The sequence below is a fragment of the Protobothrops mucrosquamatus genome, unplaced genomic scaffold (assembly GCF_001527695.2).
Source record: "Protobothrops mucrosquamatus isolate PMUCROS unplaced genomic scaffold, P.Mucros_1.0 scaffold3093, whole genome shotgun sequence".
NCBI lineage: Eukaryota > Metazoa > Chordata > Lepidosauria > Squamata > Viperidae > Protobothrops > Protobothrops mucrosquamatus.
Window position 1 is genome coordinate 106,575 of NW_015389101.1, and position 15,471 is coordinate 122,045.

Sequence of the window (15,471 nt, forward strand, 5' to 3'; positions counted from 1 at the left end):
TTCTTGCCCTCCCCCAAATATTTTTTTAAAAGCTAATTTTCCTCAAGTATAACTAAAGGAATTGCGGAAGCTGCCACCTTATGGCTTCATTCATGGGGGTTATTCTTTTTTAAATCAACATGTTTCACTAAATTTCAGAAGTTTATGACCTTCTAGATGGTGCTGTACTTACAGCCCAGAAAACATAATTCAGTTTATGAATATGTTCACCCAGCATGCTTAAGCAAATTAGTATAAGATGTGACAATCATGCAAAACATTAAGCTTGGTTAATATTAACCGTTGGCTAGTAGAGATAATTTTGTGGGTGCCTCAGCTTGTGGGATGAGCCAGATGTTTTGATTAGTTTATAGTTTACATACGAGTCCTTCCCCTCCAAAAAAACCAGACTCAGTAACCAGGTAAAATGCAATGTCTGTGTCAATTTTATCAAGATGGAGTCTGACAGCCAGCAATGATGAGAAAAAGAAAGAAAGAAAAAAGGAAAGAAAGAAAGAAAGAAAGAAAGGAAAGAAAGAAAGAAAAGGAGGGAAGGAAGGAAAGAAGAAGGATAAAAAGGGAGGGAAGGAAGAAGGGAAGGAAGGATAAAAAAGAAGGGAAAGAGGAAGGAAGGATAAAAAGGGAGGGAGGGAGGAAGGAAGGAAAGGAGGGAGGGAGGGAGGAAAAGTTAGGTAGATAAGGAAGTGAGGGAGGGAAAGGAGAAGGAAGCAAGAGAAAGAGGAGGAGGTGGAAGATGAGGTAGAAGGGAGGGAGGGAGGAAGGAAGGAAGGGAGAGAGGGTGGGAGGAAAAGTTAGATGGATAAGGAAGTGGGGGGAAAGAGGGAGGAGGAGGAGGAGGAGGAGGAAGAAGAATAGAAAGGAGGAAGGATAGGGAGGGTACAAAGGGGAGCAGAGACCAAACTAGCTCTCCCCCATTTATCAAGTAGAACATTTTACCATTTAGAATTTCTTTTCACCCATGGTTTGGGGAAAGATGCTCCAAAGAGATCGTTGGGGCAAGGATCAGTTGCCTGAGATGGCCTGGATCCCAAATCAATAGCTGATATTGTGAAATACAGTTTCCAGCAGCCCCACGCAGGCCGGGGAATTCTGGGAACTGCAGTTCTGCAACATCTGGAAGGCTCCAGGTGTTCTTCCTGGGAAAAACAGAGCCAGGGCCTCAGCTCCCCCCCCATTCTTTCCACCCCCCTCCCCACTCGTGTCCCTCCCATCCCGGGGCTGGGTCTCACCTGTTTCCAGCCCAACATCCCTTTCTGCTTTTCTGAAGGGTCAGCTCTCCTGTCCCTTGGTCCTCAGGTTTTGAGTGTACAAATGTCTCCATGGGAACGCAGTTGCCAAGCAACCCAGACAATGGGGAAATAGCCCTCCCCTCTTTCCTCAGCTGCCAGCCCACCCACTGACCGCTGAGCCGGCAGCTTTCAGGGAAAGGGAGAGGCCAGCGCCCCCCATTTGATACGTCTTTAGTAGCTGAACGTCCTTCGGCCTCCCAAGGGGACGATTGCCCCAAAGTCCCTGAACGTTATAATTCAGATTTCACTCGCCGCTAGTATGGAAACAAAAGCTCGCCCTTCCCTTCAGCTGCAGTGAAAAAACCCCACGGTGGAGAGGCCGGGATAAAAAAAATTGGCTTCCCCGGTTGGGCTTTTCAAAATGGGCCAGCCACTGTTTCCATGGGGTTCTGCGGCTTGGAACTGTTGGCAGGCCTTATTTATCTCCTGTGTTGCTTGCACACACAGCCAGGGTGACATTACCGGGAGAGGCTGCCTGGATGGATTGCGGGGGAGGGAATGGAGGCAGGGAGAAGCAGAAGGCGCTCGGTGCCAGGGCAAGCCAGAGCCTGTTGGCAAAACAGTCTGTGTGTCGTTCTGTGCAAAAGGCCACCTGCCACGGGAGACGATTGTGTAACTGCGCTTCTGTTTGGTGCAAAAGAGATTGGAAACTGACTCTTTCCTTCCTCTCTCCCTGTCTCCCTGCCTCTCCTTCCCTTCCCTTCCCTTCCTTCCTTCCTTCCTTCCTTCCTTCCTTCCTTCCTTTCTTTCTTTCTTTCTTCCCTCCCTCCCTCCCTTGCTCCTTTCCTTCCTTTTCCACTCCTCTCCTCCCTCTCTCATTTCCTTCCTTCCTTCTCCTCTCTGTTCCTTCGTCTGTCCCTCTCCTTCCCTTCCTTCCTCCCTCCCTCTCTCATTTCCTTCCTCCCTCCCTCCCTCTCCTTCCCTTCCTTCTTCTCTCTTTCCTGCCTTTATTTCCTCCCTCCCTCCCTCCTTCCATCTTTCTTTCTTTCTTTCTTTCTTTCTTTCTTTCTTTCTTTCTTTCCTCCCTCCTTCCCTTGCTCCTTTCCTTCCTTTTCCATTCCTCTCCTCCCTCCCTAATTTCCTTCCTTCTTTCCTCCTTCCCTCCCTCTCCTTTCTCTCCTCTCCTTTCTTCCTTCTTTATTTCCTCCCTCCCTCATTTCCTTCCTTTTTTCCTTCCATCCTCCCTCCCTCCTTCCCTCCCTCCCTCTTTCTTTCTCTCCTTCCTTCCTTCTTTATTTCCTCCCTCCCTCATTTCCTTCCTTCCTCCTTCCATCCTTCCTTCCTTTCCTCCCTCCCTTGCTCCTTTCTTTCCTTTTCCATTCCTCCCCTCCCTCCCTCATTTCCTTCCTTCCTTGCTTGTCCTCTCTCTTCCTCCCTCCTTCTCCTTCCCTTCCTTCCTTCTTTTCTCCCTCCCTCATTTCTTTCCTTCCTTTTTTCCTTCCTTCCTTCCTTCCCTTCCTTCCTCCCTCTCCTTCCCTTCCTTTCTTCTCTCCTTCCTTCCTTCTTTATTTCCTCCCTCCCTCCCTAATTTCCTTCCTTTTTTCCTTCCTTCCTCCTTCCATCTTTCTTTCTCTCTCTCTCTCTCTCTCTCTCTCTCTCTCTCTCTCTCTCTTTCTTTCTTTCTTTCTTTCTTTCTTTTAGTTTGGGTTAATTTGTCTTTCAGTAAAAAAAATTGTAAATGCAACCCCCCCCCCCAAGAAAACCATTTGCAGAAGAGGAAGAGAAAAGATTGTGAAATGAAGCAGGAATACTTGTAGAGGCTTTGACAATTGATGCCAGCCCTTTGAGTTAGACCAGGTCAAGAAAAACGCTTACCGAAGCAGGGATTTGAGGAATGCTCTTTATAATAATAAGGTAGAATAACAACACTTGCTTTTTATTTGGTACTGATTCCATCGGTGCCAATTTTAAGGAAAACATCATCAGGCTATGAATTAGTCAAGCAAGGGATTAAAGTCTCAATTTCCGTGATTGGATGGATGGATGGTTGGCTTGAAATCATATGCAAAATTTTCTAGAGAAACTCAATCAAGCATCAGGTTTGAATCTTTAGTGATGCCATCAGGATGGAATTGGAATTGAATAAAAGTACTGAACTCTCAATAAAAAAAAGAAAAAAATGGAATACTCAGACGGAATTGAACTATGGAATGACATTCAAATCAAAGCATTAACACTGGGAGGACAGTTGTAGATGTTTGAATGTTAAAAGCAAATAATAGAAGTGAAAACTAATACCAGTGCACAATATGTAATAAAAAAATGCAGAGTTAGAAATATTTAAAAATCAAAACTAAATTGTGGTCATACAGTCAAACACAATACTCAAAGAAAGAAGCAGCATACAACTGTTAATACCACTTTACAATGCCTGTTAATACCACTTTACAATGCCTTGGTAAGGCCACACTTGAAATACTGCATCCAGTTTTGGTCACCACGATGTAAAAAAGATGTTGAGACTCTAGAAAGAGTGCAGAGAAGAGCAACAAAGATGATTAGGGGACTGGAGGCTGAAACATATAAGGAACGGCTGCTGGAATTGGGTATGTCTAGTTTAATGAAGAGAAGGACGAGGGGGGACATGATAGCAGTATTCCAATATCTCAGGGGCTGCCCCAAAGAAGAGGGAGTCAAGCTCTTCTCCAAAGCGCCTGAAGGCAGGACAAGAAGCAACGGGTGGAAACTAACCAAAGAGAGAAGCAACCTGGAACTAAGGAGAAACTTCCTGACAGTTAGAACAATTAACCAGTGGAACAACCTGCCTCCAGAAGCGGTGAATGTTCCAACACTGGAAGTTTTAAAGAAGAAACTGGACAGCCATTTGTCCGAAATGGTATAGGGTTTCCTGCCTGAGCAGGGGGTTGGAATAGATGACCTCCAAGGTCCCTTCCAACTTTATTATTATTATTATTATTATTATTAAATAATAATAATAATAATAATAATAATAATAATAATAATAATAATAATAATAATAATAATAATAATAATTGATTGTTTGGGGAAGACGGGTTAGGTTGTGTTGGTCTTCGTCGGGGTAATTTTGACTCGTTAACTAAAGAGGGGAATCTATCTTTGTGTGTCTGGGTGTTGGAGGGGGAGTACCTTTTGTACGTCTGTGCTAGCAAAGAAACAACTTCAAATATTTCTAAAAAAGTCACCTCAAACATCCCTTAAAAAGCCACATCAACAAACATACCTGAGATAAAGAAAAAAGCACCCCAAACTGCAGCCCCCCCCAAAGGGAAGGCGAGTGTTGGTAATAGGAGATTCTATCCTCAAAGGAACGGAATCATCCATCTGCAGACCAGACATAACAATCCAGGGCAGTGGTTCTCAACCTGTGGGTTGGGACCCCATTTGGGGTCGATCGACCATTTCATGGGGGTCGCCAAGCAAGGCTGTCCGCCATTTTTTTTGTCCGCCATTTTTTCCCCCTTTTCTGGCAGGTGCCTTACCTCCCTTGGGCTGGGCCAGCTGGTGGTCGGCCTGCTCCGTCTCTGCCGCTTGCCAGCTACAAGGGGGCAGAACCACGCATGTGCGGCGCTCCCGGGCAGGGAAAGTCCTCGACTTACGACCGGTTGGGTAGTCCTCGACTTACGACCGGTTTAGTCCTCAACTTACGACCGGTTTAGTTCTCGACTTATGACCGGTTTAGTCCTCGACTTACGACCGGTTTAGTCCTCGACTTACGACCGGTTGGGGTCGCGGCATTAAAAAGGTTGAGAACCACTGCTCTATACCATTTCAGACAGGTGGCTGTCCAGTCTCTTCTTGAAAACCTCCAATGATGATGCACCCACAACTTCTGGAGGCAAGCTGTTCCACTGGCTAATTGTTCTCAGGAAATTCCTCCTTAATTCCAGATTGCCTCTCTCCTTGATTAGTTTCCATCCATTGTTTCTTGTCTTGCTTTCTGGTGCTTTGGAAAATAAGTTGAGCCCCTCTTCTTTGTGGCAGCCCTTCAAATACTGGAATATTGCCATCATGTCATTCTTAGTCCTTCTTTTCTATAGAGTATCCATACCCAAATCCTGCAACTGTTCTTCGTGTGTTTTTGTCTCCAGGCCTTTAATCATCTTAGTTGCTCTTTGCACTTTTCCCAAAGCCTCAACATCTTTCTTGTCATGTGGTGACCAAAACTGGATTTATAAGATTTTGTAAAGCGGTACTAATCCTTCAAGCGATTTTGATTCCATGCCTCTTGTACGATGTCCCTTTATACACTGTTCCTTTCGGATTTCTGCACAGGGCGTTGTTATTTAGCCACGAAAGTCAGCAAAACAAGTCAAGATGATTTATCCCAAATATTGACACTGATGGGCTTGGTTAATTAACTGTTTTTAGCAGCGGTAGAATTCAAGACAGATGATTGCGCTGATTAGCAATTCCCGGAGGAATGTCTAAATATGGGGGACTGTGCAGACTATACAGACAGACGTGAAACTTGAGGTTTCACATTGGATGAATCATCTCCGCTGCTCTCTCTGCATTCACGGTTTCACACCGTTAGTTTTAATGAGGCCATTAGCACAACCTTCGCACCATCCTTCGCACCAAATTAAACTGGAGTTTCAAATTCCATTTTTCCATCTCTGGCATCATTAATAAAGAGGCATCAGAGTGAATTAGGGGCTTATGCAGAGCGCCTCTAAGAGAGTCAACGGATCAGTTGTCCTAACTTTGTTTTTTTTACAGCCTTGAATTATGGTCGTAAGCCGAGGACTACCTCGATCTTCCTCTGCCCATGAATCCCTTTGTACCACGGTATTAAAAGAGTAGAAGTTTGTAAAACCCTTAAAAGAAGAAAAATAATCAAGTAGCTGAATAGAATGTTTAAATTAGATTTTTTTAAAAAATAAAAATAAAAATCTGGCCTATTTTTAAGAAGAGACTGGACAGCCATTTGTCTGAAATGACATAGGGTTTCCTGCCTGAGCAGGGGGTTGGACTAGAGGACCTTCAAGATCCCTTCTGGTCTGTTATTCTGCTATTCAGTTATTTGGTTATTTAGTTATTCGGTTCTCCAAAGCACCAGAAGCCAAAACAAGAAGAAATGGATGGAAACTAATTGAGGAGAGAAGCAACCTAGAACTAAGGAGAAATTTCCTGACAATTAGAACCAGTGGAACGATTTGCCTCCGGAAGTTGTTGGTGCTCCATTAATGGAGGTTTTCAAGAAGAGACTGGACAGCCATTTGTCGGAAATGTACAGGGTCTCTTAATAATAATAATAATAATGATAAAGTTAGAAGGGACCTTGGAGGTCATCTAGTCCAACCCCCTGCTCAGGCAGGAAATGCTATACCATTTTGGACAAATGGCTGTCCAGTTTCTTCTTAAAAACTTCCAGTGTTGGAGCATTCACCGCTTCTGGAGGTAGGTTGTTCCACTGGTTAATTGTTCTCACTGTCAGGAAGTTTCTCCTTAGTTCCAGGTTGCTTCTCTCCTTGATGAGTTTCCATCCATTGCTTCTTGTCCTGCCTTCAGGCGCTTTGGAAAATAGCTCCCTCTTCTTTGGGGCAGCCCCTGAGATATTGGAACACTTGCTTGAGCAGGGGGTTGGACTAGATGACCTCCAAGGTCCCTTCCAACTTTATTATCATTATTATCATTATTATCATTATTATCAATGTTGTTGTTGTTGTTGTTGTTGTTGTTATTATTATTATTATTATTATTATTATTATTATTATTATTATTATTATTACCACCTCCTCCCTTTCAACTCTGTTAATCTGTTACCTGTCATCCATATCTTGTCACAATTCTGGAAAGATAATTTAAAAAAAAATATTTTATTTATTGCTTTGGGTCCCAGTTGACGGAGCATCCTGAAATTCATATTGGGTTTTATCTTTGCTTTCTGTGGTTATTTTCTTGTTTTTTGACATTGTTCTGGGTTTAGCTATTGATTATTCTGGATTTTGCTTTGTTTTGTTTTTCTCTGTTTGATACCATTTGAGCCCCTTGGAATACGGGTGGGCTATAAAAACATCAAATAAAGGGGGAAAAAAAGAAGGTAAAATGAAGCAAAATAAAATAGAAAGAACTGAGCCTGGAGGAACCAAAACGCAATTCAGCAACTATCAACTCTGCCTATGGCTGGCACCAAAGCTGCAATTTAGTGAGGAGAGATCCTCCAATTAAAAGCAATTGAAGGTTTCGCTGCACACTTTTGAGTCAACAGTTCCAAAGAAGCACACAAACAAACACACACACACACACACACACATACACCTATGCACACACTTATGTTTTAATGTGTGCCTTGAGACTGGGGCAAAAACGTCTGCAAAGAATCAAACTTTTGAACAATTTTAGAGAATTGCTGTCAGACCAATAGCAATTTTTTTTTGCAAACACTCCTGTGGGGAGCCTTTTGGGGTGATTTATTTATTTATTTATTTGTACCTCACCTTTATTATTTTGACATATAACTCGAGGCAGTGAACTCCTCCTATTTTCCCCACAACAACAACCCGGTGAGGTGGGTTGGGCTGAGAGAAAGAGGGACTGGCCTAAGTCACCCAGCCGTCTTTCATGCCTAAGGCGGGAGTAGAACTCCCAGTCTCCTAGTGATTGGCCCTAAATCACACAGCCGTCTTTCATACCTAAGGCGGGATTAGAACTCCCAATCTCCAGAAGCGGTGAATGCACCAACACTGGAAGTTTTTAAGAAGAAACTGGACAGCCATTTGTCCGAAATGGTATAGGGTTTCCTGCCTGAGCAGGGGGTTGGACTAGATGACCTCCAAGGTCCCTTCCAACTTTATCATCATCATCATCATCATCATCATCATCATCATCATCATCATCATCATCATNATTATTATTATTATTATTATTATTATTATTATTATTATTATTATTATTATTATTATTATTATTATTATACCTAAGGCGGGACTAGAACTCCCAGTCTCCTAGTGATTGGCCCTAAATCACACAGCCGTCCTTCATACCTAAGGCGGGAGTAGAACTCTCAGTCTCCTAGTGATTGGCCCTAAATCACACAACCATCTTTCATACCTAAGGCGGGATTAGAACTCCCAGTCTCCTAGTGATTGGCCCTAAATCACACAGCCATCTTTCATACCTAAGGCGGGATTAGAACTCCCAGTCTCCTAGTGATTGGCCCTAAATCACAAAGCCGTCTTTCATACCTAAGGCGGGACTAGAACTCACTGCCTCCTGGTGATTGGCCCAAAATCACCAGTCAGTTTTTCATGCCTGAGGCAGGACTGGAACTCATGGTCTCCTGGTTTTTAGCCTGGTGCCTTAACCACTAGAGTAAACTGGCTCTCATTTTAAATGCATGTTATCATTTCTCTGGATCAGACATACTATATGTACTTGACTGAAAAAAAGCTCTTTCTGCTGCTTGACGTATGGACGCTCCTAGAACAGAGTTTACAGGAATGATAGCATTTACATCCAGGCGAAGCGAGGTAAGATATGGCAAGTCCCAACTTGGACTGAAGTCCTGGTGGGCCCTTCTGTTACACAACTGCAGGGCAAAGTTTTTGAACTGACATCACTGTGCATCCTCAAAAGTAATAATAATAATAATAATAATAATAATAATAATAATAATAATAATAATAATAATAATAATAATAAAGTTGGAAGGGACTTGGAGGTCATCTAGTCCAACCCCCTGCTCAGGCAGGAAACCCTATACCAGTGGTGGCGAACCTGTGGCACGGGTGCCAGAGGCGGCACTCAGAGCCCTCTCTGTGGGCACGCGTGCCATCGCCCCAGTCCTAGGCCTTCAGCTGGATTTTATAAAACCTTTTTGCTTTGGGCCTCCGCCGCCGTGTGCAAAAAAAAAAAAAAAAAAAAAAGGTTCAATCAGTCAATTTCAACTTCTCACGGGAAAAAAAAAGATCTTGCAAAGTTGGAATTGATTGATTGAACTTTTTAGTCCCACCCAGTCTGCCGTTACAACTGCAGCCACGCCCACCCAGTGGGCCACGCCCACCCAGTGGGCCACACCCAGCCAATGGGCCACACCCAGCCAATGATCCACACCCAGCCAATGATCCACACCCATCCGGCACTTGACAATGCATAAGTGGGTTTTGGGTTGCAGTTTGGGCACTCAGTCTCTAAAAGGTACGCCATCACAGCCCTATACCATTTCGGACAAATGGCTGTCCAGTCTCTTCTTAAAAACTTCCAGTGTTGGAGCGTTCACAACTTCTGGAGGCAGGTTGTTCCACTGGTTAATTGTTCTAACTGTCAAGAAGTTTCTCCTTAATTCTAGATTGCTTCTCTCCTTGATTAGTTTCCATCCGTTGCTTCTTGTCCTGCCTTCAGGCGCTTTGGAAAATAGCTTGACTCCCTCTTCTTTGGGGCAGCCCCTGAGATATTGGAACACTGCTATCATGTCCCCCCTCGTCCTTCTCTTCATTAAACTAGACATACCCAATTCCAGCAACCGTTCCTTGTATGTTTTAGCCTCCAGTTGAAGTTACAAAAGGACTGCTTCGTTCTTGCTTGATGGCAAAAAACAGTCCAGCCCGCCAACGCAAATGGTTTATTTTCTGCTGGCAATTGCAAAATACCAGTGGAGGGCAACCTCTCGCTGTTAGTGGTCCATTTTTTCTCCACAAGGTCTTGGAAAAAGATGTTCAGATCTTGTGTTGTGTCTATAGCTATAAAGATCAGAACTCTGCAAGCCATTGTATTCCTTGTGATGCTCTATGTAAGGGAGTCTTGAAGAAGCAGAAAAGACTGTTGATGTTTTGGACCTGGGAACATCATGGACAACAAAGAATACGGAATGACAGAATAACAAGAGTAGGAAGGGACCTTGGAGGTCTTCTAGTCCAACCCCCTGCTCAAGCAAGAAGCCAGAAAAATGGTCATCCAATCTCATCTTAAAAGCCTCCAGTGATGGAGCACCCACAACTTTTGGAGGCAAGCTGTTCCACTGATTGATTGTTCTCAGTGTCAGGAAATTCCTCCTCCTAATAACAACAACAACAACAACAACAACAACAACAACAACAACAACAACAATAATAATAATAATAATAATAATAATAATAATAATAATAATAATAATAATAATAATAAAATTGGAAGGGACCTTGGAGGTCATCAAGTCCAACCCCCTGCTCAGGCAGGTAACCCTATACCATTTCAGACAAATGGCTGTCCAGTTTTTTCTTAAAAACCTCCAGTGTTGGAGCATTCACCGCTTCTGGAGGCAGGTGGTTCCACTGGTTAATTGTTCTGACTGTCAGGAAGTTTCTCCTTAGTTCTAGGTTGCTTCTCTCCTTGATTAGTTTCCACCTGTTGCTTCTTGTCCTGCCTTCAGGCGCTTTGGAGAATAGCTTAACTCCCTCTTCTTTGGGGCAGCCCCTGAGATATTGGAACACTGCTATCATGTCCCCCCTCATCCTTCTCTTCATGAAACTAGACATACCCAATTCCAGCAGCCGTTCCTCATATGTTTTAGCCTCCAGTCCCCTGATCATCTTTGTTGCTCTTCTCTGTACTCTTTCTAGAGTCTCAACATCTTTTTTACATGGTGGTGACCAAAACTGGATGCAGTATTCCAAGTGTGGCCTTACCAAGGCATTGTAAAGTGGTAACTCCTTGATTAGTTTCCATCCATTATTCCTTGTCCTGCCTTCAGGTGCTTTGGAGGATAGCTTGACCCCCTCTACTTTGTGGTAGATATCGGAAGACTGATATCATCTTATCCCTAGTCCTTCTTTACATACAAACCAATGGATCATTAAACAGCCAGAGTTCACAGTTGAGGCACTGTGGCTCAAATTATCAGACTTTGGATACATTACGGGAAGACACAGATCTGGAGAGGACATTAATGCTGGGCATGGTGGAAGGAAAGTAAACAAAGAGGTGACCAACAGCTGGGTGGATGGACTCAGTTCCCTATCTATATGTTTGCTAAAAATCAGAATGAACTTATGGGCATGTAATTAAAGTAGAATCAAGTGACCAGTGATTTCTAGAAGCTTAGAATCTATCAGTATCATTATTTCAGGCTTTTCCCCTGAAGCTGCTTCAAAGTCCTAAACAGGTACTTCTTGACTTATGACAATAATTGGACCAATTTTACAAGCTTTTTTTTTGCCGTAGACGTTAAGCGAATCGCTGCTGTTAAGTGAAACATGGGGTCGTTAAGCAAATCCAGGTTTCCACTGTCAACTTTGCCAGTCAGAAGGTCGCAAATGGTGATCACCTGACCCCAGGATGCTGGAACCATCTTTGATACATGCTGGTTGCCAAGCAACTGAATTTGGACCACGTGACCCTTGCGATGCTGCAAAGCTCATAAGTGCAAGGACCGGGTCTTAAATTATTTATTTATTTATTTATTTATTTTAGTGCCGTCGTACCTTTGAACAGTTGCTGAATGAATTGTGGATAAGTTGAGGACCACTTGTACGCAGATGGATAGTCATATGCAATTTGTTACGGATTAGAATTTTAAGAAAGTATGTTGGACGTTCTCCTCACGTGTTTTTTTTCTGTTGTTCTCTTAGAAACAGCACACAGATTATTTGCCTCGTTTATTTCCCACTTTCAGTTATTATTATTTTTTTAATTATACATTTTTATTTTCCCTCGAAAGATGGTTTTGATAGTGAAGAAGTTAAACGTTTCCTAACTTTGCTGGTGTAAAAGAATCCTTCATTGTACATGCTCTGCCCCCTGTTGGTGAAATGTAGTTTGTGATTTTTCTCTTTTTTTTTTTTCATACAGCACAAATTGTTTTAGAGCAGGGGTGTCAAAATGCCGGCCCACTGGCCGGGTGCGTCATGCCGAAACTGTGCCCACCCCATTGCCGACAATGGAAAAAAAAGTCACAATACGTCACGACACGTCACGTGACATTGCGAGTTCGACACCCCTGTTTTAGAGGGAGTCTACCACTTACAACAGTTGGTTTAGTGACTGTTCAGAGATACAAAGGCACTGAAAAAAGTGACTTATGACAGTTTTTGCACTTACAACCATTGCAGCATCCCCATGATCATGTGATCAAAATTCGGGCGCTTGGCAACTGGCATGTACTTACGACAGTTGCTATGTCCCGGGGTCATGTGATCCCCTTTTGCGACCTTCTGACAAGCAAAGTCAATGGGGAAGCCAGATTCACTTAACAATTGTGTGTTACTAACTGAACGAATGCAATAATTCGCTTAAGAACTGTGGCAAGGAAGGTCATAAGATGGGGAAAACTTCACTTAACCACTGTCTCGCTTAGCAACAGAAATGTTGGGCTATTGTTGTCGTAAGTGGAAGACTACCTGTATTTTGTTGGCAATGATCCCATGTTAAGACCTAGACCAGGGGTAGGCAACCTTGGCTCTTTTATGACTCTTTTATGACTCGTGGACTTCAACTCCCAGAATTCCTGAGCCAGCATGGGGGAAACTTTGGCCCCCTCATGACTCGTAGACTTCAACTCCCAGAATTCCTGAGCCAGCATGGCTCAGCTTGAAAATCTCTCCATTTCTCCTCAGCATGGCTGGCTCAGGAATTCTGGGAGTTGAAGTCCACGAGTCATAAAAGAGCCAAGATTGCCTACCCCTGGCCTAGACTTTCTTCAGCCTTCCCAACTAATGTAGGGAATTAATTTTATGTACTATAACAATTTTCCTGCTCATCCACATTTTTTATCTGTGAACGCCAGACGTGTATTGGTGTTTGTATGTGAGAGACGAACATTTCAACGTATTCTCCTGTTTCAAATCTTAATTGTGCATGTGTGTGTGTAAAGGAAGCGATATGATGCCCACAGTTTGCAACTGAAATTTAGCAGCACATGCTCAGTTACAGAGTGTGTTTCTGAACATATGTACAGGCAGTCCTCAACTTAGGAACACAACTGAGCCCAACATTTCTCTTATCAAGTGAGACATTTGTTAAGTGAGTTTGGCTCCATTTTATGACCTTTCTTGCCACAGTTGTTAAGTGAATATTTGCAATTGTTCAGTTGGTAATATGGTTGTTAAGTGAATCTGACCCCAGGACACTGCCACCATCATAAACGTGAGTCAGTTGCCAAGCGTCCGAATTTTGATCAGGTGACCGTGGGGCTGCTGTGTGAAAAATGGTCATAAGTCACTTTTTACAGTGCCATTGTAACTTTGAATGATCACTAAATGAACTGTTGTAGGTCGAGAACTATCTGTTCAAGCGACATTGGCCATTACAACAGCTCTTGACTTACTCCCATTCGTTTAATGACTTACAAACAGCCCTGAAAAGTCGCTATGTTAGTAACCCGGTTGTTAAGTGAATCTGTCTTCCCCATTGATTTTGCTAGTCAAAAGGTTGCAAAAGGGGATCACGTGACCCCAGGACCCAGCAACGGTCATAAGTATGAACCAGTTGCCAAGCATCTGAATTTTGATCACGTGAACATTGGGATGCTAGCAAGGTCATAAGTGTGAAAAATGGTCGTAAGTCACCTTTTCCAGTGCTATTGTAACTTAGAACAGTCCCTAAATGAACTGTAGGAGCTGCAGAGCGTGTTAGATGATCGACACTAGAGAAAGCCAGGGAATAAATATCAAGGGAAATTATTATGTGCTTCGCTGATTATATAAAGGCCTTTGATTGTGTTGATTATGTCAAGCTGTGTAACACACTTAGGAAAATAGTAATCTCAAAATGTCTCATTTGGCTTCATGTAAAACTTAAATTCAGGATCTCCTCAGAGGAAATGACGGCAAATTAGGAATGCAAGTCTACCAAAAAACAATCAACACCCAACCAAGTGCTCCCCTACCAAAGTAACAACCCAACTACCTACAGAAGGAATTATGTAAGAACATATTTCAGACAAGCACAAATGCGCTGCAGCATTGTTGAACACCACCAAGCTCAGAGAACCTCACAAATTTGGAATTCTTGTATCATTTTTGGATGGGCTTGATTTAAAGGAGCTATCGACTAATCCATTAACTGTTGTATTATCCTTTTTTGAGGTTCTGCAGCCTGTTGTAGTTATAGGTAGTCCTCAACTTACAACAGTTCATTTAGTGACCGTTCAAAGTTACAACGGCACTGAAAACAGTGGCTTATGACCAGTGGTGGGATTCAAATACCTCAACAACCAGTTCCCCTATTGGATGCGGGCTTGGGTCTCCGAGGTCTAGAACGGACTTCCGGAAGTGGCATCCATGCACTTCCGGTGGGCCGTTCTAGGCCTGGGAGGCCTCCTCCATGCTTCCCAGGCCTAGAATGGACTTCCGGAAGCAGTGTGCATTCAGCCGGTTGTCCGAACTCAGCAAAATTTAGCTACAGGTTCTGCCTAACTGGTGCAAACTGCTTGAATCCCACCACTGCTTATGACTGTTTTTCACACTTACGATCACTGCAGCCTCCCCACGGTCAGTTGAATAAAATTTGGATGCTTGGCAACTGACTCATATTTCTGACAATTGCAGTGTCCCGGAGTTATGTGATCCCCTTTTGCGATCTTCTGACAAGCAAAGTCAATGTAAAGGCCAATGTCAGGTACAAGTGTACAGGTACAAGTGTACACTTCCTTGATTTTCAACAGTTTGTTTAGTGACCGTTCAAAGTTACAATGGCACTGAAAAAAGGGACTTATGACAGCAGCCCCACAGTCATGATCAAAATTCGGTGTTCAGAACTAATCAAGGAGAGAAGCAACCTAGAACTAAGGAGAAACTTCCTGACAGTGAGGACAATTAACCAGTGGAACAACCTGCCTCCAGAAGCAGTGAATGCGCCAACACTGGAAGTTTTTAAGAAGAGACTGGACAGCCATTGGTCCGAAATGGTATAGTTTCCTGCCTGGACTAGATTTTATTTATTTATTTATTTATTTATTTATTATTTAAATTTATATACCGCCCTATCTCCCTTACGGGACTCAGGGCGGTAAACAGGCAATAATAAAAAAAAATAAATATTGAATAAAAAGCCTGCTCTAAAATACCCCATATAAAACCCCTAACAAAGCCCAATTAAAACTATGCCAGGCCGGCCGCCAGGCCAGATGACCTCCAAGGTCCCTTCCAACGTCATTATTATTATTATTATTATTATTATTATTATTATTATTATTATTATTGTTGTTGTTGTTGTTGTTGTTGTTGTTGTTGTTTGTGATGGACAGACCTGTGCAACTGTACTCATTGTACATTTTCAACCAGTC